General features: G+C 37.9%; 1 protein-coding gene and 1 long non-coding RNA gene across 11 annotated transcripts in view; one reads left to right on the top strand and one right to left on the bottom strand.

Moving 5' to 3' along the window:
* LOC118247272 (uncharacterized) overlaps positions 1–19,649 on the bottom strand; it is a 55,435-nt gene that overhangs the window by 12,442 nt on the left and 23,344 nt on the right. For 2 of the 3 annotated variants that reach the window (XR_004778331.2, XR_004778329.2), the window contains exons 2-3: positions 18,730–18,905; positions 17,642–17,777 (exon numbers count right to left, since the gene is read on the bottom strand). This is a non-coding gene — a long non-coding RNA (uncharacterized LOC118247272). Of the gene's footprint in view, positions 1–16,745; positions 16,818–17,641; positions 17,778–18,729; positions 18,906–19,649 lie in introns of those variants that run through there. The other variant, XR_004778330.2, reaches the window with a different exon arrangement.
* The window catches only part of ZBTB38 (zinc finger and BTB domain containing 38), a 43,674-nt gene that overhangs the window by 4,144 nt on the left and 19,881 nt on the right, over positions 1–19,649 (top strand). The window contains exons 1-2 of one of the 8 annotated variants that reach the window (XM_035545133.2): positions 18,191–18,256; positions 18,745–19,172. The exons of 2 other annotated variants lie outside the window; for them this stretch is intronic. The gene's annotated coding sequence lies outside the window, so the exon portion shown is untranslated. Of the gene's footprint in view, positions 1–18,190; positions 18,257–18,744; positions 19,173–19,649 lie in introns of those variants that run through there. 5 more of the 8 variants (XM_050712635.1, XM_050712631.1, XM_035545134.2 and 2 more) reach the window with 5 other exon arrangements.

The raw sequence follows: 19,649 nt of genomic DNA, 5'->3' as shown, positions 1-19,649 counted from the left end.
CCCTGGATCCCTGGGAATGATTCCCTCTTAAAGAGCCTTCTGGTTTTGTAGACTATCTCCTAACAGCCGTCTTACATCTAAGCACAGAAGTGAGGTTCCCATTAAATGCCAACTATAATTATTGCAGACTGTGTCCAACTGCTGCCCACAATGGGCATGAAGCTGTGCTTGAACATGTTGGAGGAAGAGATTTGCACAAACAGTCCCCATGGCTCCATTGCAAGAGTTGTGCAAATTGATAAATTGTAATTTACAATATGTCTGCATACTGATCTAAATCAGCACACAGATCTAAACTGCAGATAAGCCACTTAAGCTACCATTTCCTTTTGCCCGTACAAAGGAAATGACCAACTGATAAACGAATGACTAAGCAAAGCATATATATAGCTATTTATGCATATAAAAATTGACTTTCTAGGGCCCCTGACAACCACAGGAGACAGCGGTTTAATTTTACTATGTTTATTCTGCTTATTCTAATAAGCAATAGCACTTTTCTGCATATTTAGTGCATGCTTTCATTCCTCCATACAATAAATGGAAGATAGAATGCCTACTGTATACGTACATATATATATATATACACATAGCAGAAGTAGCTAAGTGATACCCTTACTAAACAGATTACGCCAGGAGACCAGAAGGCTGATTTGTGACAAAGCAGTGCATTTTAAAAGTATCTCCAGATGCCAGTACTGACATTGCTGAACTGACACCATATGACTGCACAGAGCCCTAGAGAAAATTGAAGTTGGTCTGTGTGGAGTAGGTTGAAGGCTAGAAGCCGTAACTACTCTGAATTAATGTATTAGTGTAAAGAGATTGTAAGGAATAGGTGACTGTCTCCTGTGAGAGAAGCTGTAGTCACTGGTCACTGCTTTCCCTTTTGCTTAAATAAAAGAAAAAAAAATAGTGTTTCCTTTGATGTGAAAAACACTTGCAGTATCTGCCCCTGATATATTCATCAAAGCAAACTTCCTACACTGTGTGTTTTACCCCAAACTTTTTGCAGCATGTGCATGTGTGGAACATTTTAAAGCACGTTTTCGTTGTCTCCATGTTGATCAAGATCACATGTATCTCTCGAGATATGTCACCTTCTTGCACCATGCAGACTCAGTAAGGAGATGCTGACTATGCCCCATCCACATACTGTCTTCGCACAGAAGTATTCTTGAAGAAGCTGACTACCGACAAAATATGTAAAATCTAGCTACACAGCTTCGTCAAGTCAGAAATTATACCTTGTACCTGTTTATGGTTTACTGTTATCTTACAAACAACCACAGTCTGGCTTTACATGTAATAAAAATTAGGCCACTGTTCTCAGAAGCAACCGTGTTAGCCAGGAAACATGTTTGCTTGTGGTAATCCTATGGCTAACAACTCAGCAGCAACAAGCTATGAGCAAAATGAAAGCATGCATCAGTTATTAAATGACTTTTGGAAACAGGCTCTCAAGTTACCTAACTGCTTTGGAAATGCTTAAACTAGTGTTTCTGTATCTAAATTCTTTCTTAACTGATGCTCACATGGGAGAAGCTGAGATTCCTCAGATCATTTGCAGTGATGCCTCTGAAATATCTTTTTTTGTTGTTTTGTCATTGTTCTTAAGCATTAAATTCAGTCGTCTCAGTCATGTGTAAATACAGGGAGCATCCATTGGAAATGCCTGAAAATCAGTTGATCTAATGAAAAATCATATACTTCTGACTAAAAAAAGAAAATCTTAAATGTTGTTCACAACTACCATCTATATAGATATTTTAAAGCAAACATTCAGAGCAGATTATGTCATACTGGGTGCTAGATAAGTCCTTTCATGAATATACCCTATTTTTCTAGTAAATGTAGTACTGGTGAAAGACAGTTGGGTCATGGTTTTGGAGGCCAAAATACTTTAGCTATTTGGGCTATTGTATTGCAAGCTTATTTCACTGCACTGCTGGTTTTGGCTGGGATAGACTTAATTTTCCTCATAGTAGCTTTTATGGTGCTAAGTTTTGGATTTGTGACCAAGACAACAAAGGAGTGTTCTAGTTATTGCTGAGCAGTGCTTATAGAGCATCAAAGTCTTTTCTGTTTCTTATGCTTCCCTGCCAGCGAGCAGGCTGGGTGCACAAGAATTTGGGAGGGGAGACAGCCAGGACTGCTGACCCCGAATGACCAAAAGGATATTCTATACTATATGTTGTGCTCAGCAATAAAAGCTGGGAAAAAAAGAGGGGAAGGGGAGGCACACTTGGAGGGAGATATGGAGTTTGTCTTCCCACTAACCATTACCCACGATGAAGGCCTCTTTTCCTGGCAATGGCTAAACATCCGCCTGCCAATGGGAAGTAGGGAATGAATTCCTTACTTTGCTTTGCTTATGCTTGCAGCTTTTGCTTTATCTATTGAACTGTCTTTATCTCAGTCCCCCAGTTTTCTCACTTTCACCCTTTCAGTTCTCTTCCCCATCCCACTGGATGGAGGGAGTGTGGGGCTTAGCTGCCTACTGGCATTAAACCACAACAACTACTCCTCTGCCTACTGAGGGACCATGAAGAAGGTTTAGAGAGTAGCTTATTCTCTTTATTTGTCTGTTCCTTGTTTGGCCCTCTAAATATCATTAAAGAACTAGCTACCAGCTAACTATGAAAAATGGTTTTTATGGTGAGGATACTTTTCACTTCCATACTCTCTTAAATTCATCTTTTTGCTAAATAGCCACCAAAAGGAGACTGTTAGGAATATGCTTTACAGGTTCTTGTCTGATATTTTTCCAACCATAAAAAACAATACAGCAAACATAAAGGTTACAGTAAACTCAGCTAATAAATGTGTGCAGCCAAAGATCTCTTATTGTGAGTAGCTGCTAACTGTGCCTGTGGCTGGTGGGAGGGAAACAGCATCAAGCTCGCTGTGCAAAGTATGATATCTATGGTTTGTTTTCCTTTATAGGACCTGGGAGCTGGCTTTAAAGATCACGAACGTGTTCAGTAATTCACCAGAAGGGAAATAGTCTGTATTACTGCATAAAGAAAATGTAGTAAAAACACCCCTTTATACAGTTGATTTCATGTTTATTGCTTCAGTTAGGTTGCTAATACCAAAAATAGTTTGAAAACACTCTCCAATGATGAAAGAAATTCAGTAATTTCATGTGTGCCTTCAACTCCTCTGTTGTTCCCACCTCTGTGACTGGCACTGTCACAGTACACTGCTACACAGTAGAAGCACTTGATGTGAGAACTCCACAATTTGTAATCTAGATAATCTTTGGCATACAAGGAACAAGTGGGAGGAGAACTTTGACTTCGATGGCACTTAACCAGTGTCTTGCTGTGTGTGCTGTCCTTTGCAATATTTACCACTGATGCACTCAGTGAAACACTAAGTCATCACTTGTGGCTGGATTATAAAAAACCTTAAAGCTATTTGCCTGCTACTAAGAGAAGGAATAAAAGAAATACCTGAAGATATATTCAGAAAAGAACCCCCTTTCCCAACTGTGCTTGGAAATTTTGCCAGAACAGCTGGAATTGTTTTAATTGTAGTTCTTACAATCATCATTGTAATTATCTAGTGCCTCTTCTGCAGAGAAGGAAAACATGCTGGCCATTTAAATAGCTCAAATAAAAAGGCCACAAAAACTATCATTATTCATGGACTGCAAATGAGTTTGAATCTTCTTCTGTGTTTGATAACAACAGCTGTTGGAAGACACCCTCATAATACTATTTAAATTTATCAGCATTTTTGTTTTGTTATTCTCTCGGTGCTTTAGTTCTGTGGTTTATGGTCTGCAAAACAAAGAACTGCAAACCAGTAGGCAAAGACTTAATTCATTTACTGACCACATCATAAACAATAATGACATAGCATCTATTCAGTTTACTGAGTTAGGTGACTGATCCCAAATGTAAAACTCTAACTCTAGATGTAAAACTCTAGCTCTTCTGTAGTTCAGAAAACACCATCATGCCAGCACTGTGAAACAAACAGGGAAGTCTTGAATAGTCTTGCACGAAGTGTTCTTATGGCACTGGCTGGAACTTAAGGGAGCTTAACCACCTTACAGAACAGTATCTTCACAATCACAAAAGGTAAGACTACATAGCTAATAGAGTATAGTGTATGCTAGCCTGCACAAGTAAGCATGGGTAATTATGACAGCTTTGTTTTGGCATGTGCTAACAAGTTACAAACACTTTTATAGTCTAGACATCCTCTGGCTGAAAGCACAAACTTACATGCTTGTCACTGCATCTCTGCTTGTGATGGCTGGATTATGCAAGCATATGCTATATCCACAACTCTGTTATGTTCGTAAATGTACTTCAAATGAACTCCTGTGTAGCACTTAACATAGCTATTTTCTCATTCGCTTCTTCATATTTATCTTTATAGTCTTATTAATCCCTGTGCAATGTAGAGTCTCTCCTCCACAACAAGAACAGCAACTATGTTGTCTATAATGTTTGTGTTGACTGCTTTGATACACATCACACTGCAGCAACCTGTGAGGATAAAATGATGGAAGAAGTCCTCTTTCTTGCATCTGAAATGTGTTTGACAGTTGTAAAGCTGTCTTCCTCACAAAAGTGAGCTTCTTCCATATCTCAGTGTACCGAGGAGTATGTGTGGAGTATCTTGGATAGACCTTTCTTGCTTTATAAATTTTGCCTCACTCCCATTCCCACTATCATACAAATTTTATCATGCAAGGAACTCTTGATCTTACAAAGCTGACACATCGTTCTTATAGGACCTCTAAACATGGCTGTACTTTGAGGAAGGGCATACATATTTTTTACCTCTTGCTTCCCCACGTCTGCTATATCCCCTGAAAAGTCTAGCAGTCACCTTTTAGAGTTGGACCTTTATTTTTAGAGAGGTTACCTAAGGCACAGAAATGTTTTAAATGGATTTTTTTTTCCAGCATTGCTACCCCAAGAGACCCCATTATGAGTACATACATCAGAAAATGAACTACCAGATTTTAAATAATTATAAAACTAAAGGAAATCAAATATGTGGCTTACTTGCCTTTAATGTTTAACGTTTTAGGATATGCTTATTTTTAGCTTTTATATACACCTGTGAAAAATAAAAATTATGTGAAAATAAACTTTTTTTTTTCCAAATAAAAGCTAATATTCTTTCTAATCATAGGATTCCACAATCCTATCCCATAATTCTGTGATGAGGAAAAAAAAATACACTGCATTCAGGACAAAATTTCAGTAGCTGCTGAGTTACTGTATGATTCACTACATACTTATATGTTTAACTTGTGATATTTAAATTTGAAAACATTGGCCATGTGTATGTGATCTTGTATTTGCAGGTCTAACAAGTGGCTGAAAAAGAGAAGGTGAAAACTGCTCATTTAGCAGTGAGTTAGGTGAACCAATGAAATCCTCCACTGAAACTTAAAGTATGAAAAAAAATGAGGAAGTATGAGCCCAACCACTTGCCAATTTCTTCCGTGATCAGGCAGAAGATAAGCTGGTTTTGGTTTGGCGTTTATACTAACTTAATATTGTAAGTACGGCACGATTTGCACGGGAACTGAAAATTAAAGCCAGCTGATAATAAGCTCCACTTTACCATTTGGAACAAACCCTGAGTTTTAGGTACAGCGAGGAAAAAAAGGTTTACTGCCTAATAGTATATCATAAACAGAGAGAATGGTAGCCAAGTAATGACTTGGAAAACAAAGGCCTGAGGTTTGTGTGCATGCTGAGGCTAGTGCTGCCTGATCCTGGCAGGCACCTGATGGGGGCTGCCAGCCCAGCGCTGCTCGCTAGTGCCCCTGCACAGCCACCCACCAGGCCATGTGCTGAGCCATGCTGGGGAGCCTTGCAGACTACTGGAGGTCTGCACTTTCATTAGTGCTTGTTTAAACCTAGAGTTTAGCGAGGAAGACATCACAAGATGTCAAAGAAACGACACATGAATTCTGAGGCGTAACACCTACTAAACATGTCATCCAGAGCTACACATGCTTCAGCATCTCTGAAGTGCTATGTAAAAACATGAAAACAACCTATATAGTGATACCACAGGCCCATATTAGCCATAGAGGTTAAAAATCATTTCAAAAAAATACTAGAAAATAATAATAATAATCATAAAGATTTTTTTTTCAGCATACATAAATCGAAATCCTGGTGCTTATTTCATTCTCTTATGCACAATGTTGAGACAGGGGAGCAGAGAAGGTGAAAAGGGTTCTGCTATAGGGAGGTGGGGAAACTCCAAGCCTATAGATGGAGAAAAAGTGCTGTCTGAAAACTGGAGTAGCACAGTATGTAGCAGTCCATTCTGAGTATCACTTAACTGCTGAATCTTTGCAGTTTACCATCACTGAAAATACAGTACCAGATTTAGAAAAACCGCAATTTGAAACTTTAATAGTGGTGGAAACTGTCATCTCTACAGAATTTTGGCAATAAGAGTAGAGTGATTGAGGGACTCTCTCTTCTGACTGTCTTGTTCACAAGCATTTGCTGCCTTGGAAAGGAGTCTCACATCCCAGACTCCAGGAAGCAGTTCTCAATTTTCCCTTTCTATGCCTCTTTACTTCTTTGGGGTTATAACTGTAGGAGCAGATGGTCCTAGGTTCAGTCACTAGAGAAGATTTATGGTGGCTGTGATTAATGTAGTAATTTTAATATCTTTTAAAGGAAGAGATTACAGTTAAATTCAATTTAATTTGATAAACCTTTAGGTTATATCTGATTTTTGCATAGGTTAATCATTAGTAAGGTGACCACAAACTAATGTAAACTCAGACATTTTCAAACAAATATGCTCAGCAAGTTATATTTAACAAGATGCTAAACATTCCAGAAGTATCTAATCCTTTTTTTTCCAATAGAGCTCCTCCTAATGAAAGTAAGTGGTAACGCCAATGAGAATTTTTGCCAGTAGGCAAAACCTAATGAGGGATGTAACTAATTTCTGACTTTTTCCCCATATTCCATATGTGAGTTCTGAAACTGCTACTTTTGCTTTGTTGTGTTTTTATGCTTTAGCTGTTTTCTCGCTGTTCCTCCTCTGCATTTGTCCAGACAGTGCTCCATTTTATAGCAGCAGAGAAGCTCAAAGAACAGAAGCAGCCATCCTGCTTTCCTACAGTGAGTAACAACAGGCTTGAAATAGCTGAAAACTATATGCCATATAGAAAAAGAGACATATAGACTGATTGTTCTTGTTCTTATCCTTTCCTTTTGGTGGACTATGATTGTTATTGCTGGTTATTGTATAGTTATATTTTGTTAATGGGGAGGATGTCTTCTGACAAATTATACTGAGGGTTTCAGAATGATGATGACAATTGATGGGTTATCATTTCAGAGAGAGTGGGTAGAAACACCTTGGGGTGTATCTTTAAGCTTGCCTTTACTATAAATGTTCCACAGTCCTGCAAGCTTTTCAGCATAAGTTCCAAGAAGCTCTCTCGGCCAATGTAGTTGTGTACACATGTAAAGATAGGTTGGAAGATTCTACAAATGCTGATTGGAAACAGTCCTTGCGTTTAAATAGGCTACAGACTAGATAGCAGTTTAATAGAGCAGTACATCTAGTCTCTTCTATAGGAGCTGACATCTACCAGCAATAACTATAATCATGGGATTAATTTTCCAAATTTTTGGTATTTTCAGGAGAAAACATGCTCTAAATACATATTTTAACTTTTAGTGTTCCTACTGTGAAGTAAAGCTGGTATCATGTATATCACGAGTATTCTCTCTGAATGTCTTCAAATCAAATGGTAATAGTTTTTGGTGATACATCTTGTTTTCTGTTTTCACATGCGCAGTGAGTTGTGTGGTCTCTGATGGTGAAGCTGTGTTCTTTTCGTGCCTTTTTCATTAACAACAGAGACCCTGGAAATCAAGTTACATCCTTACTTGTAGTTGTTCCACCCAGCTTTCTAGGCCTAGAGCTTCAGTTAAACTCATAGTAAGGCCATATTGATCTCACTGAATTTGCTGTGAATTAGCAGACTGAAATTTAGCTTGTGAAAGAAAATGCATTTTAAGCTCAGTTAAGAAGAGTTGAACTTGCATGATTACTTTCCAAAACAGATTTACTCTCAGTGTTAGAAGCTTCTAACAAAACTGGTTAGCATATTGCTGGCAAAAGATTTTGTGAACATGTTTTACTTGGATTGTTTTACTTTGACAGTGTGGTTTGAAACACAAAGGCTATTGTTTAAAAAAAACATGAATGCTAATTTGCATTCCATTGCTGGGTTATTACACAGGGTGTAGAAAGAAAAAGCAAGTTCTGGTTTAAAAAAAAAAAAGTTTCCTTTTCCCTTTCTTTGTCTTCCTTGTGTCTGGTTCTCCTTTATTTTAACGTTTCTTCACCAGAATATGTTCTTTGAGACACTGAATGTTCTCTATCACTATTAAGCAAATGCAAGTACACCCACAGCCGTGCCTGTGGATCATCTAGCAGAGCTATATAACTACGAAAATTAATTTAACTTACAGAATCATATCTATACAGACATCTGTGAGCAATGACACTTGTAATATATCTGCTCTGAAGCTAGGAGGTAATTGCAGTATGAAAATCTGTACTCAAACCACTCCAGAAAATGTGGGGTGTAGTTTCACAAGTAGCATAGGCCCTGCTTAGACCACGCTGCCACCACATCTGCCACCATCCATTGATTCTCAGCTCCAAGCCAAGTTCTTCCATATAGCAGTGTGGTGGGATATATTCAGAAATAACAAAGAAAATCAGTTTTTGTTCGAACTGGTGAGCTGGTCAGACTCAATAGGCAGCATCACAAATGCTAAGGCCTAGCACAAAGAGGCTGGGAGGATCAGGCCATGGGAAAGGGGGAAGCAGTAGGACTGTCAAGACCCTGCGAGCACTAATAGGCCTTTAGTGGCCTCAGCTGGAGCCTCCTCCTACACCCTTGTTGCTGGGCCCTGGGTCTCTGTTTAAGTTTAGGTGCGCCAATTTCCCTAGCAGCCATGTCTGTGCCTGGCTGTGGAGTCTGTTGACTTGGGTCAATGAGGAGTGTTGTGATCTCAGACGTGTGAACTGACTTTGCAGCCTGACCTTGGTCCTGTCCTGTCACCATGGTCCTGTTGGGTGATCACAAGGTTATGTCTGATCCTCGCTGGGCCTTATCCTGACCTGTGGACTGGCTTTCCTGCTTGGTCTCAGCTCTGCTCTGACACTGTGGACCTGCCTGGTAACTACAGGGTTGTGTCTGATCCTGATCTACACAGTGACTTCTCAGCCTTGTCTTAGTCCTGCATTGTTATGAACTTGCCCTGTGATCTGGGTTGACCCTGGCTGCTACCACCGCTGGCTTGCCCTGCTCCCTTGTTTAGGTGCGACGATATCTGGTGATGCCTCTAGTCTGCTTGTCGTGCTATTATCTCCTTGTCCCTCTGGGAGCAGCCAGCCCTCGGTAATCCCTGATAAGGGTCAGGTACTGGTAGTAGTGTGGTCTCTGACTGGCTCCCATCAGCCTCAAGAAATCACAAGACTGTGTTAAGAGGTGGCAGTAACAACAAAGATGTTCTTACAGGAGCCACTTCCAAGGGAAGTGGTCCTGCTTCTTCCTCAACTACAGATGCGTGTTCACACCCTTCTTCCTTGTGCTACCACAAGTGTTTGTGCAGCAAGACGATGAACCAGAGCAATAATGTCGGCTCTTGAAGACAACAAGGCATGGATGTACTCGGGGCAGAAGAGTGGTTAATGTAACTTCACCTTGAAGTGCTTGTGGAAGTCTGGCTGAAAGATCACTGAGGTCAGGGATTTTACTGTGTACACGCCAGGTCTGTTTGGAATCCTGGGGACTTGTGATTGGCCAAGGCTGAAAACAATAGTGGTGTGTCTTCTGTTCTGGTGCTATCCAAACTAGCTCTGGGACGAAGGCCCTACCACAGATACATCCTGCAACTGGCAATGTAGTTGTTTAGGCCTTTCTTACATAAGTGAGCAAAGCAGCAAGCATATTCATCTAGGCCCAAAGGTGCTGGGCATACAGAGTTGACTTTCAATTCATATTGAATGAGGAAGGGGTCAAAATCCAAGTGTTTTGTGCTTGAATCTGCCAACTGAGTTGTGTGGCAGTAAGCCCATTTAGTACTGTTTTTTGCTTTAATTACCTAATATTTCTACTTTTTTTTTTTAATATAACTTTTCTGTCAGAATTAAAGTAATGTCATGACTGGGCATGTATCTGAACCAGGAACAGTTAGGAAATAAAAAACTCTGAAATCTTTGACCCATTAAATGAAATCTTCAAGGAAAAACTCTTGCCATTGACCACATTTGCATCAGGGAAGATAGTGATTAATCAGAAATGGAGACTGAGCTGCGTGCTCTTGATCATTCACGTGTTCTCTCTAGATCTGGATTTAGGCATGCTGAAGAAGCTTGCATTGCAGCTGAGTGCTCTGGATCTGCTTTGTGACTCTGCTATTCAGCTCATATACAAATGTATTTTTTTACTAAATGAGGAAGAGGTAAATTTTTTATCAGAACTGAAAAAGCCAGAACTGACCAGCAAATAAAATGTATCTTCAACATAAGCAAGTAAGAAGTCTTTAAGAAGATCTATGAAGACAGGAAATGGTAATGACAAAGAATTTATTCAGTATGTTTTAGGGAAAAAATGCATTTCATAAATTACTCATTACTTGTTGTAGAATATTCATAAGAATATTTGCTTTCTTCTACCATTAATGTTGAGGAATCTGTTAAGAACTTAATTAAAAATAATTTCCTTTAGCACTAGAAAGATATATTTGTATAAAGATTGGAGTATTTTAGAAACTTCTGAAGTTTCCAGAATTTATCAACTACCATGAACACATTTGGAATCGGTGAAAGGGCAGTCTAAGAGGTAGCAGAGCCAAGCAGGCTCATCAAACGGACTGCCAGTGTACAGAGGAAGTGATGAATGGTATCAAGGGCAGAAGAAAGATTAAGGATTATTTTTGTCTGGAATAGTCTCTGATGCTTGGTACATCTCGAGCTATACTAAATCAGATTAAGATAGATTAAGATTAATGAGTGCCAAATTAACCATTTTCCAGGATATTCAGTAAGGAAAGGAAGCCCAAACAGCTATTAAATGCTTTCTTCAAGAGCTTGGATTTGATGAAGGAGATCAGAATGGTTCTTGAAGAGACATGTTTTTATTATTTCAGTTGTGTCCTTTTTTCTATATCGAGCTTGATGTTTTAAAGAAAAGTGAATGCAGTCATCCTGTCCTTTCCTTTGAAGTCTTAAATAGTGTGAATAATACAAATGATTGATTCAGTTCTAGTGACCATTACTTAAAACATTCTCCACTTCCTAGATTTGCACCTGAGTAAATCAGCATAACCAATAATTTCTGGTGTGTATAAATGACAAAATATGGATTGGGAAGCCTTTTCTAACGTTTGTATCTGACATCCCATTTCCGTTTGTCTGACAAATCTTCCTGGTTGGGATTATCCACTTGTGTAGATGGTTCTGGGTTCTGTTCCTGAGTGAATCAGTTAACCTCTCTGTCTTTTTCTCTTTCCATCCATAAAATTAGCATATTAATGCTAATTTATTGCAGGCTATAGTTAGGCTCAATTAATGTCTGTAATGATCTCTGAGATTGTTGGATAAAACATGCTGTAAAAGTGTATTATTATTGTTAACAGAGCCTTTTATACAACTGCACTCTAAAAAGCACTACCATTGCTCGCTAGCTTTAGTCCTAGAATTTCATTGGAATTCCTTGGGATACAACTTGACCTCAGTTCAAGCTGAACTAGTTTAGACTTCAGAGATCTGCAATTTGTAGAACATCTTTCTTAAAATGAGTTACCTCTCTAGCTGGGACTATAAAGAGGCCTTAACCGTAGCAATGATAGCAGTACAAGAGAGTGGTAGTAGGCAAATCTCAAGCTATACCATGGCAGGAAAAGATCAGTAGCCTGGAATTCATTGTTAATGCTCTTGGGTTTTGGTTACATGTACTAGGTTAATAATTGGAAGACTGATATAAGAAATCCCCTCTAATTTGTCAGGACCAGATGAAAAAGGAAGGCATAAGCTTTAGAGGTGGACTGGTTGGGAGAAACAGATTGAGCAGATATACTGGCCACAGTGAGCAGCCCTTACTTTGCAGCATAATCGATAGGTGAGCCTGAGGAAGTAAGCTTGAAATGGATTTTTTTGTTGTAGTTGTTGCTACGTATGTTGTTACTGCTTGGAGCTGTGACACAGTCATCTGTCACATGGGATGTGAGATTTCTCTGTTCTATTAGGTGACATTTGATTTTATCGAATGCAAAACAGTTTTCTTGTAACTTCCAAAACATTATTTTTTCTGCTGACATACTTCAGCATCCTACCCCTATGTGTTCTGGCACTTGTATTGTTCAAAATTAATTTCTTAATGTTTATAATAATGATAAATGTGTGCTACTATCATCCCCTCTGTTCTCCAAAACATCTGAATAGTCCCCGTTCAAACTTTAGGGAGGAACAAAGAATCAATTGTCATTGCAAGCAACCATGTCCACAAAACTGATCCTGCTTAAAATCATGTGTTTTGGAAGTAACTTTATTCAGGAATTTATAAAAGGAAATTTTCTTCTAAGATGTAAAATGGCCAGACTTTCTTTTGCAAAGAATAGATTCCATGTTGACTGTTCTGAGAAACTTCATTTTTTTTCAACCTAATTATTATTGTCATTCTTGCCTACTGTCTAGTACACATTAAGAATGACTTAGCTAAAATGTTTGCATCTCTATCCAGAATTTTGTGTGACAGGGGAAAAAGAGCCTCTTTCCATATTGAATCTTTGCATTTGCTGCTCTCTAAAAGAAAAGTTTTCCCCTTAAAATCAGAAGAGAAGAAATAGGTGATGTGAGCACCCATTGTGTGCATCAACACAAGAGAAGCACAGGAAAAGTCTAAGTAGGGTTGTCAGGTGATTTGCACCATTTAATACGGAGAAAAAAATGATATGGACAGAGTAAAAAAAAATCTTCAATATCTAAGTTCATTAATCAGGTAAATTAGTCAGGAGTGATACAAGTCAGAAATTTGAAACCTTTGGCATAGTGTCTGGCAGCAGTTCAGAAAGCAAACAGGGTCTTAGGAGGCATAATTAGAGGGAGACACCATGCTCATCAATAGAGGTAATTAAAGCTCTATTCAGAGAAAAAGTAAGACAAAGCCACTTGTTATTGCTAACCATTTTGAGTGTCATGTTACACAGAGAATACAAAAAATACAACCTGTAAAGTCATCACTTCAGATTCTTCAGATAGATTTAGGTTTTAAAGAAATGCCTTTTATCACTTGTTTACAGTGAATCCTGGGTGTTTTAATCCTTAAAGATTATTCTATAGTTTATAGAGTACTAGACTGTAAGTGGCTGTTAGAAGTGCTTCACAAAAAGCATAGACAGCACCTCCATATATCTTAATATGTGACTTGTCTGTGATTCTTCAGTTTAGGTAAGTCCACACTTTTTCCTAATTCATACAGATTCAGAACACATTGATACAATGCAGTATATCAGAATATAGTACTCAGATATCTGCTATTTTTGTAGAATCTCAATATTTATTTATTTTTTTAAAAAAACAATTGCATTCCTATGCTGCTCCTCATTTAATTCAGCAGTGCTGAAAAACATCGCCATCTAAACAGGGATACCAGGAGTTTGAACTCTCTTCTGCCCAGATCACTTAAGCATTATTTTTCATGGCCTGTTTATGTGTGTATGGCAATCAAAAATTGAAATCTGTAAAGCATGTATTGGAATAACTGCAAACAACTGTTTTTTGTCCAAGCAAATAAGGGAAGAATTTGTCCAGCCATATAGAGACACAGAAGGAACTGTGGTAAAGTCTGGGAAAACTGTCAGCACACAAATGATTTAATCTGTATTTAGTCTTGGGGCAAATTTTGCTACATGCTTACACAAATTGCTTGCCTGTAGCTCTAGAAAGGCAGATTTCAGGTTCCGTAATCTGAACTTCAAACTTACTATTCATCAATAGAGTTTTTTTTCTTCTTTTTTCTTTTTGTTTTCTTTCTTTTCTTTTTTTTTTCAGTAACATTAGTGGAATGAAGAGACAAATGTAATTAATGCAGCTAAATTAAGAGGCTGAAAGAGTTATTCCAAGAGCAGGTTTGTTGAAAGACTGTAGACAGTACTGGTATGCACTTTCGAAAACCCCCACCCTGCATTCCCAGCTGTGCTTCATGTCCCCTTGTCACTGCTTTGCAGGGATGGTATCACAGAGCAGTTGACTACAGTTTCTTGAGACTGGGATTGATTCTATCCTTTGTTTTGCATTGCTCATTTATTTGACAAACAGTTTAAATTAAAAAAAACCACTAAGTACTGAAATGGGAATGAACCCACCTGTACATAGGTCTATTCATTCATTTATATATTGAGCATAACTCTCACATCCAGGGTGTCCTCTATAGCTAGAGGGACAATTTATTCTTTTGGTCCAGCACAGGTCCATGTTGAATAAAAACAGAAGTGAGACAATCCATATAAAACTGAATGGATATATTTTTTTTCCCCTGCTAGTCTTCTTCCAACCTTATCTCTCTAAGGTTGCTCCTTGGCATAGTTCCCAGTCTACCAGACTGCACTCACGTATTTCCTTCTTAAGATAACGCAGTGTGGCAATACTTTCAGACAAAAATCAGTACTGTTCAGGGACTTTTGCTCCTGCTACCCGAATGATCTATACAGAGGATTAGGACCCTTCCTCTGAGAAACTGTATACCACAAAGTGGAGGTTGCAATACAAAGTGACATTGGGACTCTTCATTCCTCACCAATTTAGATAAACTATCATGTGCAAGGGGAGATTAAATGTTGTTGCTCTAGAGTGGTGATAAATAGAGGAAGAGGAAGCATGTTTACAAGTAGGAAGCTTTAAAGTGGAAAACGTTCACAGCGCAAACAGCCTGTGGGATCCAGTGAGGATACTTGAAATAGCCTCACTCTAAGCTGATTGAATAAAGAACTGACACAATCTCATGGCATGGGCTGACATATTCCTGACCCAGCAAAGGCAGGGAATTCTGAAGTCAAGAATCAGGAAAGCCAGTGCCTAGTCTTGGGTCTGTAACAGTTTTGGCACAAATAAGGCTGGAGCTTAAATCCAAGCTTCTGCCTGAGAAATATATCTCTACCTTGAGAATATATCTCTACCTTGAACATCAGGCCTACTGTGTGCAACCTATAAGCAATTTTTTTGGGATTTATTTATGAAATGACGAAGGGCCTAGAATCTGATTTCTGAACTAAAATTATGTAGAATCTGAAGTAAAATTCTTGCAAATTTAAGCCTGGAATATTATAAGCCTGGAGCACTGAAAATGGCCCATTGAAATAAGAGGTATGCATAAAGATTTGGACAAGGTCACTCCCCTGTTCACTGTGAGATTCCTCTGCTGTGTTCGCTGCTGGCAGGCTTTTGCTATTCCCTAAATCACACAACACAAAATGACTTGTATCCTTAGCAGAAAATTACTTTTCTGGGAGAATAAGAACACTGACCCCTAGAATGAAGGAACAGATATATTTATTGAGATGCTGCTCTAATCTGTCTTTTGCTGAAAACCATTATCTTTAAGCAAACCTACCACTTAGTTCCCAAATTGTAATGAAATATTCGTAAACCTAACAGACTGCTAAATAAGACCCAAAACTTCACTTCCTGAAATTTATAGGAGCTCTGCCATGGTTTTAAACAGGGTGACAGGCCCAATAGCCTTATTTGACTAAGAGATGAACGTTTAAAAAAACTCAAAATGTTTCCATACTTAACAATCTTTTTAATTTTAAGCCAACATACACTGGCATGCTCAGTTGACAGACAGCTCTTAATTTAAAAAGCTCAAACCAAAAAATCCAAATAAAGGATTACTTAAATCCTAACTTATTTTGTAATCATGTATAGGAATAGCAGTTGTTTTTGTTGGTCTGGTCTCCCTTTCTGCTGGCTGGGTTCCCTTTCTGTGTGACAGATGTGCTATTTATGGAAGGGGATTCTGAATATTTTAAAGCACTGACTGTTAGGATCATCTCCTTCCCAGACTGTAAAAAGAGAGAGAATAAAATGCCAAATAATTTTCCAAAGAAAAATCTCTGAGTATATATCTATATTAATCATTAAAAAAAGAAAGAAGAGGAAACAAACAAGATCGTCTATTTTTATAAGAAGCTAATTCAAATCCAATATGTACGTATCACAACAATCTTTTGTTGTTGCTGTGCTGTTTTCTTATTTAATCCAATACTTAACAATAGTTTTCACTGTTAAAAAAAAAAAAAAACAGGCATTTTTTTAGGAAAAAAAATCATAGGGCACACAGATTCATAAGGAAGAATATGAGAATATGTGCCTGAAAATTTGGCGACTTGCTTTTTCTCAGCTGTATTGGCAGGTCTGATGAAAGATAGTGCCTCTCTGTATGAAATCTGGCCTCACAAGTATCTGTCTATTTCAGCAGCTGGTCAGAAAGCATTTATATTCACTTATACATACAGCAAACAACATTTGCCTAAAGAAACCTTTTTTTGTGAAATATTTTCAGAGCTAACTTTAATGTTTGCAGTTCTGGTCAGTGTTGCATATTTGCTTGGGGTATTTGGGGTAGAGGGAAGGAAGCTATGAGAAGTCACTGGAAGTGGGGGTGGGGCACTTTGCTCTATAGACGGGTCTTACCGTTTGTTTTACCTCAAATGATGGTTTAGCCTTCTGGGAAAATAATTCAGGTCATAGTAAATTGTGGCATGGTACTTTCATTCTCCCTTTGGAGACATAGTGACAAGGAAAATAAAAACAGTTTTGTTTATTAGGCATTTAAAAAAATCCGGTAAGCAGTTTTTATTTTTTTCTCTGCATATTTTTTTCATTATATACTTGAAATGTTTCATTGTATTTTGAAATTTTCCAAAAAATAAGCCTTTTTAACACTTCTACTTATCTGCAAAAATCTAATTCCCACAATTACACTCATGCAATCTCTGCAGAGGGTGATACCAATTTAACATATTCAGCAGAACAATGTGCATGTGGCATTAATCTCAGAAGGTAAAAGAAAGATGTTAAGTAGATGATGCAGATTTTATTATTATTATTTCAGCTATGGTTTAATATTTCAAAATCTTTTTTTTTTTTAAGAAAAAAAAAAGACGAGAGCACTTTAGTAGCTGCATTGACCTCCATGATGTCAGAATGTCATTGTGCAACCGTAGCTAAGAAAAGCCTCTGAGAAGGAAAAAAAAAAAAAAAAAAAAAAAAAACAAAGGAGCTTTGCATCTCCCAATAACATGAGATGTGCATATACTGTATGTAGCATTTTGGAATTCATACTGTGGTAGTGAGCTGTTGCTTTCAGTTTGGTTAGACAATCATTGTTTCGTTTTCCTTGCTTTGACAGTAAGTATGCTTGTATGCTGCTTAAGTCTTCTTAGTGCTATCTAGGTCAGTATACTTAGGGTAGCTTTTATGTTTTGTAAATCTGACAGATACCGTGCCTGAAGGAGATCACCACCAATTTTTCTTTTTTTATTATATCTGAGGATAGAAGAATATTTTATAATTAATCAGAACTGTATAGCACAGCACCTACCGTTTCTGCATTGCAGATATATTTAGCTCTAACACTGCTTGTGGTTAACAGGGTGTAGCGTAGACACAGACAGCTGATCATGCAGTCAGACCCTGTGCTTGTGTGGTTTGTCAATACTGCTCAGGATTTTGAGGGACTGTAAAAGAGAAAAAGCAGAAAGGAAAGAAAAAAAGAAATGATTTACTTATATGAGCATTAGATCTTTAATTATGATTTTTTTATTTAATTGTCTTCTTATTTTTTAATTCTAAAACTTAGAAATTAGAAAAGCACAGCAAATGCATCCAGGATTTAATTTGTGTGATACGAAATCTTTCTGCTTCAAGAGGATGTTACCGTAGTCAATCCAGCCTTTCTCCAGTAAGCAAGAAGATTGTTTTCTTTTCCTCGGCAGGCGGACTCAGCCATTGCACAGAAAGATTTTGATAAGAGTTTTAAATGTCTACTACTGTATCGTTGTAGAATTTGGAGTTTGCTAACAGTGTTAGTGACTGGAGCTCATCTTGCATCACCAGTTGATGACAATTTTCTTTGTTCCCTCCCACCCAGTTGAACCAAGACTCTGTAGCTGATACGCAATGTCACTTACAACATTAATCAGATACTGCATTTAAGGTGAGCTGTCCCTTGCCTCCTCCCTTACCAGAGCTGTGCTGCAGTATGTATCTTACTCCTGCAAGCCTAAAATGGCAGGCAGGATTAACGTTGCTTGTGCTGTGTGCATGCTGTGTATTGAATTCATTATACCGTGCCTAGTATCTCAAATGTGAGTATGTTAAATGGTCTGTGTGCCATATCATGCAGTAGTGAAGACTGGCTTGTGCTTCATTACAGGCTTAGATATTTGAGCATCACCTTAAGAATTCTTTTTCATTTGCAATGTGGTGAGCTGTTAGCTTGTCATCACATTCAAACTACATTATTAGCCCTTGGAAAGGATAAAAAAAAAAAAAAGAAAGAAAGAAAAAGAAGCAAACCGTGCTTCCAGATGGTGTCACCCTTTTTCTTCTTGCGTTTACTGTAGTTTAAATAATGTATATTGTATTGTTAATTAATGTGAATATCGAATTAAAGCACTTGAAACTTACATATTTATTATGCAGGTAGGAGGCACGTCGCATCTATTTTTAACTCTTACGCAGTCCACGTTGTGCAATGGGCTTTGGTTGTCGAGTTTATATTTTCAGCTGTGATATCAATAGGCTGATTTTCAGTAAATGTGACAAGTGGCCTTTGCAGTGGTCAGCTTCAAGCTTCGAACACTCTGAGGAGGAGGAAAAAAAAACAAACCCTTGTGTTGCAGTTTCGGAAAACCTTGGATGAGGACATTTTTTTCCCCACTCCTGCTTTCCCTATTGATAAACTCAGTTCTCCTGATCACGGTCTATTCAAGCTGCTTCCCATCTGATTTTTGACAACTGCTTCTAAAAAAATTATCAAGAAGACCAAGAATAGAATTTATCTCCATCGCTTTACATAAAAATGGCTGGGTGCATTGCCATGCTAACACTGCACTAAGTGATACACGCAGGTAGGTTGAGATTTGCATGTTTTACTGATTTCTTGGTCAGTGTTGCAAGTACATGAAATGGGCTTTAGAATGTAGCTTTCAGTAGTAGTAGCTTTAAAAAAAACAGTACTAAATTGATAATGAAAACTGCAGTGTTAAATTGTTGGCTTCACATACTGGCATGACAATTGTTTTTATCTGCTTTTAAAAAAATCTATTGTGAAAGTAGAACAATCATGCCTGTTAAAATAATCATATGTACTAAGGGCGTGGCAACGCTTCTGCAACAAAAGAATTTTTGAAAACCCTATTGATTCAATTATATTTTAAAGCTGACTATTGCCATTACTGAGCTTGCAGTTACAATGCAAAAATAAAAATTAAGGTAGATAAGAAAAATGAAAAATATTTAAATTGTCGTAAGCGGTTTTCTGTGTCTTGTGCGAAATCTTAAATAAAGATTAGTATGCTTCATACTTAGATTTTCAGTATTGGCTA

The sequence above is a fragment of the Cygnus atratus genome, chromosome 9 (assembly GCF_013377495.2).
Source record: "Cygnus atratus isolate AKBS03 ecotype Queensland, Australia chromosome 9, CAtr_DNAZoo_HiC_assembly, whole genome shotgun sequence".
NCBI lineage: Eukaryota > Metazoa > Chordata > Aves > Anseriformes > Anatidae > Cygnus > Cygnus atratus.
Note: the sequence above shows the minus strand (reverse complement) of the source record. Positions and strands in the feature narration are given on the sequence as shown.